This window comes from Martes martes (genome assembly GCF_963455335.1).
Source record: "Martes martes genome assembly, chromosome: 4".
Classification (NCBI taxonomy): domain Eukaryota; kingdom Metazoa; phylum Chordata; class Mammalia; order Carnivora; family Mustelidae; genus Martes; species Martes martes.
The window spans coordinates 76,706,724-76,716,252 of record NC_137891.1 but is presented as its reverse complement, the minus strand read 5'-3'; the positions used below and the strand labels follow the sequence as shown (position 1 = coordinate 76,716,252).

The window sequence follows — 9,529 nt, the reverse complement described above, 5'->3', positions numbered from 1 at the left end:
CTATCATTATTGTCACCTCCTCTCTGTTTCCTTCTTTCTTATGGATTTCTGCCTTAACAAAATCTGGTTACTATTGTTTTAGTGGGATTTCAATAGAACCAAAAATTGGGATTTCAATAGAACCAAATAAAACCACACCACCTGCTATCTTGGCCATCCACAGTCTCCTTGTGTTTATTGCTGTTGTAATTATCTTTGCTATCTTCTGCTCTCCCTGTCTTTTCCTTTCACTATGTGGCTTTCCAGTGACAAAGGCCCACATTGTAGATAAACTGTCTGTGAATTACAGATGCCAGAGCATTCATCTGACAGAAATGATTCTGGTTTCTTCATTTTAATGACAGAGACCAAGGAAGAGAAAGATTAAATCATTTACAGAAGGGCTGACAAAGTGGCAGGTTGAATGTCTTCTGCTATTCAAGATTATTTCCATTCCAATGGCATAGCTTCTGCCAGGCGGACTGCTACACTTACATTCCAAAGGATGGTGCTTGCTGTCAATGGGTCAAAAGCCCTTATAACAGAATAAGTCCACAACAAAGATGTTTTCTGGGGAATCTGGGATCACTGGCCTAGTGGAGTAATACAGCGTGGATCCTGGAAAGGCCAAGGTCTGCTGTAGTTTGCTGTATTTGCAACAACATCTACTTCTGAGAGTGGTGGTGAAGTGCTAACACAAATAGCATGTAAAACATGTCATAAAAGAGATCACTTTCTAGTCTTGCCTATTACAATATTATTTTAATATGATCATTAATGCTTGTCTGGGATTCCGGCTGAAATTCACCCTTGGAACTACTATTCATGTTTTCGCATCTAAAAAAATTCATTCAATTTATGTGAAGCTTACGCTTTCCTTTATTTCCACCTGAAACTTAGAAACCTTTTGAGAACTCTGAGGAAAACAAAGAAGATACCACCCACATTCAGAGTAATGTATCTTCAGTGATTTTATATCCACATCGTATGGTGAAATGGAATTTCCTGACTCTGCACTTATTCATGTAGTGGATAATTTAAGCTAGTAAAATGAAAGCAAATAAGAAAAATAGGAAGGAACATGAATCAGGAGACAAAACAAAGTGTGTAGCATTTATTGAGCACCTATCATATGCTGGCATTTTCCCACACATCAATGTAGGCTCTGCAGTTACCATGTGGAAATCCAAGTCTTTGCCCTTCGCTTTTCTTTGTTCAACAAAAACCTTAAAGGGCTTATAATTGAGAAAGTCATTTAAGAGATGTCCTAAGCTAGGCGATTTCTGGGGAAAATATTATTAATATATTAGATAGCAACAATCTCCAAGGAAACAATATCTGAAATTTGCATTGACTATCGCCATATAGTTTGTTAGGAGTTGTTGTGAAGAAGTACACATAGATGGTTGATCCTCATTATTCACAGATTCTGTATTTGTGGATTTGCAACCTTGCAAAAATTGACTTGCAACCTCAAGATCAAAACTTACTGCATTTTACTAGTCATTCAAGGACAGGTGCAGAGCAGGAAAAGTCTGAGCTGCCCAGCTGGCATTTCCCCCGCTGAGGTGGAACAAAGCAGTGTTCTGCCTTGTTGTGAATAAGTGTCTTTTTCTCCATCTATTTAGTGTCACATTTTCCACATTTTTGCTGGTGATTCCATTGTTTAAAACGGCTTCCAAGCACAGCACTGCAGTGCTCTCCAGTGTTCTTAAGTGAGGGAAGGCTGTGATGTGCCTCGAGGAGAAAATATGTTACAGAGCTTCTACAGGCATGAGATATGATGCTGTTGTCCATGAGTTCAAGTAAACGAATCAACAATATAAATTAAATAGGGGTCTCAAAGCAGAACACCCATAAAACAAGGTTATGTATCTACCAGTTGATGAAAATGTGACCGGAGACTGGAAAGATGCTAGTCCTGTGTTTCTCTAGGAGCCATTGCAGTATTCGCTACAGAACACAACTGCTGTGAGCAGTGAGAACTGTCGTGTGAATGTGGGTGTGTGCATGTGCGTGTGGCATACTACACACACATGGAACTATCTTCAAGGAAAATAAATGTAACTTAGATGATAAAATATAAAAATAAATAAAAACAATTCAAATGGAAGCATTTGAGTGACAATGTAAGGCAACTAACACAAACTGACAGCCAGTTGGAGAATGAGTTAATCTAGGAAACTAATTCTTGGTATCCAAGTAGATCTCACTCAACAAAATGAAGCAATGATGCCCACTGCTTGGCTTCTTTCTGTTTATTTTTCAGTACAGATAAAACTATCTTTAAAATAAGAATAAAAAGGGGAGCCTTAACTGCTCAGTCAGTTAAACATCTGCTTTCAGTTCAGGTCATGATCGCAGGGTCCCCGGATGGAGCCCCATGTTGGGTTCCCTGCTCAGCAAGGAGCTTCTCCATCTGCCCCTTTCCCATCTCGTGCTGTCTCTCTCAAGTAAATAAATAAAATATTTAAAGAAATTAAAATAAAATAAAAATAAACATATCCATGTTTATTTTATATAAGAGTCTTCCTGCTTGAGTAACTTCCCTTGTTTTCCTCAGGTAGCAAAGACCATGTTTCTTTGATCTCCTCCTGCCACATAGGCAGTGCCATGAAAACTGCTACTTAATGTCACTTGCACTGGTTTATATGTTCCCTGAAAGTGACAGATGGTTCTGTTTGTAATCTACATCTAATCTGTTTTTCTGCCAAGTTTCAATTCTTTTGCTTTTCATATTTAGCAGTGGACCAAAGTGTTCAAATGCAGTGTTTAAAACTGAAGTATTTATCAGATGAGAAAATGAAATTAAAATGGTCATTCTCAGAGGAGACAGACTTGCATCATTTTGACTTTTTCTCTCGTTTAATGTAATGTTGAATTCTTGCAGAGACTTCAGAAATGTGGGCCAAATTTCGCCAAGGACTGGTTTCTCCCAATGTCTTTCTCACTTCTCGTGCCTGAGACCCAGAGAAAACAGAGTCTCCAGCCTAGGTATAATGATACATTGAGCCCATGAATTCATGGTTTCTAGGACTAGATCAGTGAACCATAGGCTTTGTTCATGGGGGAAACTATAAGTTGTTTATTCTTTTTCCTTTCTTCTTCTTCTGTACATGGTGTTCTTACAGTATTTCTCCAGAAGCACATCTCAGGTCCCTTTGCTTTGTTGTCTCTTCTTAGTTTGAAACCTCTTCCCTTTCTCTCTGCCAGTGCATTGATCAATCAATCCAGGGCCTTTAGACTGGAAATTAATTCCAGGTTTCTTTCAGGTTTTCTCTGTGCCCCAATTTCTCTACTCAGACACCTCAGTTTTTTCTAGTCAACTCCCAAAGTCATTTTTCTAGGTGAGAATCCATCTCATCTCATCTTAGCTAGGATCACCTTGTTTTAGCTTCTACCAGGGCATTTCTGTCTTAGACCCACAGGTAGTACAAGAGAATTTAGAACAGCTTATCTAAGTTCAGTTATTGTTAAATGCCCTTGGTTTCAGTAGGCACGCTGAGAAGAGGAAGTTCATCAGCCACAGAACAATGAGCAGGTGGCCTTGGCAAGAACGACCTACACAATTGTACATTTTTTTGGTTGTTGGCTGCCATTATGTGAATTTAGTGTTACAACAGCAGACTGATCCAGTTACTCTAGAAAGCACCGAATATTGTAAAAAGAGTCTGAGTGAAAAAAAAGATACACCCTTAAGGGGCGCCTGGGTGGCTCAGTGGGTTAAAGCCTCTGCCTTCGGCCCAGGTCATGGTCCCAGGGTCCTGGGATGGAGCCCCACACTGGGCTCCATGCTCAGTGGGAAGCCTGTTTCTCCCTCTCCTACTCCCCCTGCTTGTGTTCCCTCTCTTGCTGTGTCTCTCTCTGTCAAATAAATAAAATCTTTTGAAAAAAAAATCCATGTATAATCCATATAATTATATATGGATTATAAATTATATAATTTATATAAATTATATAATTTATATAAATTATATAATTTATATAAATTATATAATTTATATAAATTATATAATTTATATAATTATAATATATAAATTATATAAATTATATAATATATATAATTTATATAATTTATAATCCATGTATAATTAGTAACTACTAATAGCCTACTGTTAACTAGAAGCCTTATAGATAACATAAATAGTAGATTAACACATATTTTGTATGTTCTATGTATCATGTATTATATTTTTGCAATAAAGTAAGCTAGAGAAAAGAAAATGCAAGTAAGAAAACCATAAGGAAGAGAATATACATTTATAGTACTATACTGTATTTACTGAAAAAATCTGTGTATACGTGGATTCATGCAGTTCAAACTGTGTTCAAGGGTCAGTTGTATCCCATGGTAGGGATATACCATCATTTGTTTGTCCCTTTACCTATTAGAGGACATTTGGGTTGCTCCCTTTTGGAGCTACACACATAATTTCTCAACCTGGCCACTACAGACATTTTGGGCTACATAATTGTTGTGAGGGACTGTCCTGTGTACTCTAGGATATTCAGCAGAATTTATGGTCTCTACTCATTATATGTCAATAGCACCACTCATTGTGATAGCCAAAATGTCTCCAGATTCTCCAAATATCCCCTGGGAAGCAGAATCACTTCCCGTTGTGAACAACTGGGTAGCAAGCACTGCTGTGAACATTCAAGTTGAAGGCTTTGTGTTGAACACGTGCTTTGATTTCTCCTGGACAAATACAGGAGTGGAATGGCACAGTCGGAAAGGAATATGTTTACCTTTTTAGAAAATCTGTTAAATGTCTTTCAAAGTTTTGGAAGTCCCCACTAGCTGTGTGAGAGAGTTCAAGTTCCTCATCATCCTTGCCAACACTTATGTGGTCAGTTTTTTGCACTTTACACATTCTAGTAGGAGAGAAGAGGTATCTTTTGTGGCTTTTAATTAGCATTTCCCTAATGACTAATAATATGGGACACCTTCAGGTGCTTATCTTCTCTGCTGGAGTCTCTCGGGGTTCATTATCTTCCACCACCTGATGGCCAATGTCTTGAGAAGCATTGTTTCATGTTTTGTCCAGTTTTTTAGTTGTTTCTGGTTGGAGACTAGATCTGGTCCCAGTGACTTCACCTTGGCTGGAAGCAGGATTCTTAACACCTGCCCTTACATGTGTTTCCAGCTGTTACTCAGCAGTCACAAAACCCCCACTGGCATCATTCTCTCTTTTTCTTCAATTTCAAATCTTTAGACCTTTGATTCTTTTGCTCTTTACTTTGAAAGTTAGTTTGCTTAAAGAAGAGCTTTTGTTGTGTGTTTCCTTCTCTCGTCCTTCTGCAGTATCTTTTGCTACGGCATCTTTACACATTTCCATGGTGCCTGAATGATGCTCACAAATTTTCGTTTAGCAATCAGGATGCCTAAAAGGATGAAGACAACACAAGGAGTGGATGGATAGAGGTTGGGAATACCATTTCCTTTCACGCAGAGTTTTACTTCTGGTGTCCTTAAAAGTTAACCAGCATAGGACAAAACAATTGCTAAAGTGGGCTTTATCAAAATTACAAACTGTTATTCTCCTAGAGAATGAAAGTTAGGAAAACAGTAAGGCCAATCACAAATTGACAGAAAATATTGGCCACACATACAACTTTATATACAACCTGACAATGAGGATGGTCAAAAGATTTGAAAGCCCTTCATAAAAGGAGATGTAGGAATGGCCACGAAGCACATAAAAGGAGGCTCATTGTCCCTCATCACCAAGAAAATGAATACTAAAACTACAGTGATAAAAATTCCCAGTCCTCTGGAACAGCCATTTTTGAAAGTATGGACAACCCCATGTATCAAATAAGATGAGGAGGAACTGGAACTCTCGTGCGGTGCTGGTGGGAATGCAAAACTGTACAACCACTTTGGAAAACATAACGTATGATTTAGTTAATATGAAATCCTAGAAATGGCAAAGACTTCAGTGACAGAAGGCAGAGCAGCGTATGATGGTGGTGACACAACTGTACGCAATTGCGGGAATTCATCATACTTTACACTAAGAAAGGGGGGATTTTGTGATATGTGAATTATACCTCAATCAAGTGTGGGAGGAGGTCTTACTTTCGGAAAGATAAATGGGGAATCACTATTTTCCCTAGGAAACAGTGTGACGATGTAGCTTCTGACCTGTCACATAATTTAATGTTTTGGCTCCTTTGTGCCCTGTTGTTACATGTTTTTTTTTTTTTTTCTTCAAAAGGAGTTTCAAGGAAATAATGTAAAAATTGAAGTCCCTTCAATGCTTACATGAAAAGTTTATAATGTAAATACCACGTAAATCACTGTGAACATGTTATAAATCCAAACCAAACTGGCAAATACGTGACTAACAATTTGTGCTGGGAAATGAAGATAGACCATTGACTCCATTTATTTTACTGCCTCTGCTTTAAAAACGCATGCTGTTGGACTGTGATTTAGTTGCACTGCAAACATATTGAAAGAAAGAACGCTATTAAAAATACGTACTTTCCTCATGGAGAAATATTAAAATCAAAGCCTAAATGGACAGCTTAAATGCTGTCGGTCCAACAATAAGTAGTCAATAGTGACCTTTTTTCCCTTGAGTCTTTGAAACCTGAGATCCACTTTGATTCTTTGAGCCAAAATGTCCAGGAACGGAAATAGCGCCAGAATCATGCTTTTAAAACATAGGCGGTAAGACCATGGAAGCTTATAGAGAAGAAGGGCCCTAAATTGTAAATCTCAGTGGGCAGAGGGTTTTTTGATCATAAATTCTGGAAAATCTCTTGCGTTCCTAATCTGCGGTATGTTGCATTAAACTGGGCTTACAGATCTGATATTCAGTAATGGTACCCCTGGTGGAAATAGGGGGCTTGTGCCTGCACGTGCATGTCAGAACTGTCTCTAACTTTTCCTCCTGCTTCAGGGCCTCCTAGCTCCTTATTTGAGTTTAGAACACATTTACTTTTCTCTCACTTTTATCAATAGATATTTTCTTATTTATATATTCTTGTAATTGATGTTTTCATTAATGAAAATCCTCCCAAATCAGATATTTTCTTTTCTTTCTTTTTTTTGAAGATGTAATTAACTTTATTGTGAATCAGTCAAATTTGGGCATAATCAAAATACATTACAAACTCTGCTTAATTTCATTGCACTGTACAGAAAAGTTATGTTTTAAAATAGTCTTTTTAACAAAATCGTATTTTTAAAAAATTTTTTTGATTTTTTAAAAAACATATAATGTATTATTAGCCCCAGGGGTACAGGTCTGTGAATCATTAGGCTTACAAACTTCACAGCACTCACTATAGCACATACACTCCCCAAAGTCCATAACCCAACCACCCGCCCCACTCCCACCCCCACCGCAACCCTCAGTCCATTTTGTGAGATTAAGAGTCTCTTATGGTTTGTCTCCCTCCTGATCCCATCTTGTTTCATTTTTTCCTTCCCTACCCCTCAAACCCCCCATGTTGCCTCTCAAATTCCTCATATCAGGGAGATCATATGATAATTGCCTTTCTCTGATTGACTTACTTTGCTCAGCATAATACCCTCTAGTTCCATCCATGTGGTTGCAAATGGCAAGATTTCATTTCTTTTGATGGCTGCATAGTATTACATTGTGTGTATGTGTGTGTGTGTGTGTGTGTGTATATATATCTATATACACACACACACACCCCACATCTTCTTTATCCATTCATCTGTTGCAGATATTTTCTTATTTATGTATTCTTATAAACAATAATAAGATATCTGGTAAGAGCCAGTTTTTTGACAAAAGTATGGTGTCCTTGTGTCCTGAAGCATTTGCTGATTGTAGATATGGGGGCCCATACGGGATGCTTCTCTGGAACAAAGGGTTCAGAAGTCAGACTGGGTTTGAATATTGGCTCTGTTGTTGCTTCTGTTCTTAGTGAGGCAGTGCATTAACTTCTGAATCTCAGTTTCCTTATCTTTTTCTTTTTCTAAAGACACATTTATTCAGCATCATGATCAGACTATTACATTTAGCAATCAATAGTATGGGTGCCAAAAAAAATCTACATTAAAATCCTTTGTTGGAATGCTTTACATTTTCCACAGAACAGAAACTAAAATAACCTGTTATACAATTAGTCACAAATACAGACCTCGAGTTTTTTGCCCATACACATGAGTATTGTCTAAAACATGTCTTTGTAGTAGCTAGGCCCTGGCACCACTGTGCTTGGCTGAGTCCACAAATCTGTTGTAAACTATAGCTTCCCTGTCACTTCTCTGGCTCTCCTCTCCTGCTAAGCCTTGTTTCCTGGCAGTAATTAAAACCTTCTGCCACTGCCATGGCTCCTGTTGCTGCTGAAACCACCATAGGCACCTTGGCTTTGTGTTTTGGCAAAGTATTGGCCTCTACCACCATAGGGGCCAGAGCTTCTGGCTCCAAAATTTCCTCCTTTCATGGGTCCAAAATGTGAGGATTGATTGTTATAATTGCCCAAATCATCATAGTTTCTGGCACCTTCAAAGCTGCTTCCATCATTACCAAATCCATTATAGCCGTCCCCACTGCCACCATATCCCCCACCACCTTGACGGCCACCAAAGCCACCAGGACCACTGAAGTTCCCTCCATGACCAAAGTTGTCATTCCCACCAAAACCACCTCCACGACCACCACTGAAGTTTCCAGAAGCACTTCGACCTCTTTGGCTGGATGAAGCACTAGCCATCTCTTGCTTAGATAGGGCTTTCCTTACTTCACAGTTGTGACTGTTCCAGGATGGGCTTTTTGAATGATAATCTTGTCTACAGAGTCATGGTCATCCAATGTTACAAAAGCAAAACCCCTCTTTTTGCCACTGCCTAGGTCAGTCATGATCTTAGCCACTTTGACGTTCCCATACTGTTCAAAATAATCTCTTAGATGATGTTCCTCAGGGTCTTTTTTAATGCCACCAACAAAAATCTTTTTCGCAGTAAAGTGGGCACCAGGTCTTTGAGAACTTTCCCTCGAGACAGCCTTCTTTGGTTCCACAGCTCTTCATCCACCTCGTGTGGCCTTGCATTCATGGCTGCCCCCACCCAAAGCCTATGGAGCACTTGGTGCTTGGATCTCTCATTACCACACAGTCCCTAAGTGTTCCCCATTGCTCAGAATGGCCCCTCAGACTCTCATCGGTCGTTTCAAATCTTAAACGTCTGAAGAAGAGCTTCTGCAGCTGTTCAGGCTCTTGGGAGACTCTGACTTAGACATGACTGCAGTGGGAGTGGAGACTTCCATGATGCTTACTCAGTGGTGTCCATGGGCAGAACGTCAGTTTCCTTATCTTTAAGATGGGATGAATACCTTGCAAGATTGTTGGGAGTATTAAAGGAAATACTGTACCCGAAGCCTGTATGTCCCTTACATTTGCCACTAAATCTGTTACATCCGAGTCGCTCATCTGCCATGTGAAAATCAACACGCTGTCTTTCTCTGCGGCGCTGGGACGTTTTTGCACATGCACGCTGACCAATGGATTGAATTTCTGCCCTCAGCACTGTGTGCTGTCCTCGGCCGCCCTGCTCGTCTGCGTG

General features: G+C 39.3%; 1 pseudogene across 1 annotated transcript; it reads right to left on the bottom strand.

Moving 5' to 3' along the window:
* Positions 1 to 8,274: 8,274 nt before the first annotated feature.
* Positions 8,275 to 9,206, bottom strand: LOC308341946 (heterogeneous nuclear ribonucleoprotein A1-like; annotated as a pseudogene). The gene has a single exon. The product of its transcript is annotated as a heterogeneous nuclear ribonucleoprotein A1-like (transcript).
* Between the last annotated feature and the right edge of the window lie 323 nt (positions 9,207 to 9,529).